This window comes from Cyprinodon variegatus, unplaced genomic scaffold (assembly GCF_000732505.1).
Source record: "Cyprinodon variegatus isolate N-32 unplaced genomic scaffold, C_variegatus-1.0 Scaffold1222, whole genome shotgun sequence".
NCBI classification, from domain to species: Eukaryota; Metazoa; Chordata; class Actinopteri; order Cyprinodontiformes; family Cyprinodontidae; genus Cyprinodon; species Cyprinodon variegatus.
The window spans coordinates 163,547-165,401 of record NW_015151675.1 but is presented as its reverse complement, the minus strand read 5'-3'; positions in this window follow the sequence as shown (position 1 = coordinate 165,401).

Genomic DNA, 1,855 nt, shown 5'->3' with positions numbered 1-1,855 from the left:
GACCCCTGAACTAGGGTGAATAGTTGAATACTTTTTCCTCACTACACTGTATGATCTGGTTGAACTTTAAGTGCCTTGAGATGACACGTGCTATGAATTGGTGTTATATAAATTGAATTGAATTGAATATGCACTATGTTCTTAGATCAAAGACACCTCATTCCATTCCCAAATCTTTGCCACGTACATAATGAAGATGACTTCCTAAAATCCCACTCTCAGGCAATCTGAGCAAGGTGCTAAAAAAAAAAAGTAAGCACCGTTACCTTCTAATTTAAGGACCTTTGACACCAATCCCCTCATGAGTCTTTCTTTATCAAAAGTTGCTTAAAACCTGATTTTGTTGTGGGTCTGGAGTAAAATGTTTCCATTTTCTCCATAACGATAAATCAAAATGAATCAAAGCCATAAATCACGATGGGTTAACATTCAAGGCAAATGGCGAACATAGCTGAATATAAAGCTGTCGGTTCCTAAAATTCTTTCAGTGTCTCCATCACTTATCAATCTAATTATTCAATCAGGGTCTCAAGTCCACTTTGGTCTCCATGTTGTCTCCATGATGGCGTGCAGACGCAGAATCCACACGCTGGTCCCCCATGTTCACATCACAGCCAGCAATCCGTTCCTTCCAGATCCTGCAACACATAAGAGAGTTTAATTACTGTTCTTATCAAGATCAGCACTGCCTTTTTACTGACTAATTCATCATTTACTCAAAACTTAAGAGCATTCACAACCAGACGTTCTTATACACAATCACTTTAATTTTAGCTTTAAAGTCACCACTGAAAGTATAACATTTAAACATCAACTATGTTTAACCTTTCAATGCCTGGCAGATGAAATCTTCCTGTCATCCTGTGGTTGTTTTAGCTCATTGTTCTGATTATAAACTCCAACCATTACATTTAATACAGAATAATCTTGTTCAATGATCATTGAAGCTGTAAAAACCTAGAGATATTAAGAAAACATTTATGCATTCTAAAATTTGAATTATGGATAATCTAAGGAACATTTTAAAACTATTCTGAGCCCTACAGCTCATTAAAGCAAACTAAAGTCACAACTGCATTTTTTGTTTATTCTTATTAACTCCCCATTGAAATTGATAAAAAGTTTTTTAATTTTTTACAAATAAATAGTTTAGCACTGATTCCTCCTTTGTTATGGGGACCAGGAGTCTCATTACCCCATGGAATATGATAAATGATTCTGTGTTATGTAGTATTAAGTTTGAACAAATAGTTTGGTAGTTTGAGTTCTTTATTGTAGTTCTGTTTGGACAGTTTTACATGCATTATTTTGAAGCAGAAAGAATGTCTATCCTGCCTGTGCAAAGAAGTGTAAACATGAATGTCAATTATTTTTCCTCAGTTTCTGTTACCTTTTCTTTTGGCTCGTCAGCAGGGCTGGCAGAAAAATGTAGAAGTGCTCCAGGCGCTGCGATGCACTTGAAGCAAGCCAAACTGATCAGGAGGATAGTTTTGGTTGAGTGGTATTAAATTCAATGGTTTTTTGTGATTGGTTTTAGATTGTTTTGTATTGATTTGTATGTATGTAAATATTACGTTGGGTGTATAGTTTATTGTTTTGGTTTAGGTTTGTATGTACATTAATTTTGCTTCTTTTTCATAATAATCCCCCTTTTTTTTAACAGTGTCCTGTCTGGCGATGTGGCAATAAGGATAATTGTCTTGATGCCAAAGAGAGCCCAACAGATTTTGCTTTCACAAGTGGAGCAGTATGGTTATCGCCATACTGTTCTGCTGGATTTATGCATATAAATAGCTTTATTATAATTCATGCAGGGAGGATTAGAGATTATATGGTCACTGCAGTGTAAGTAGAA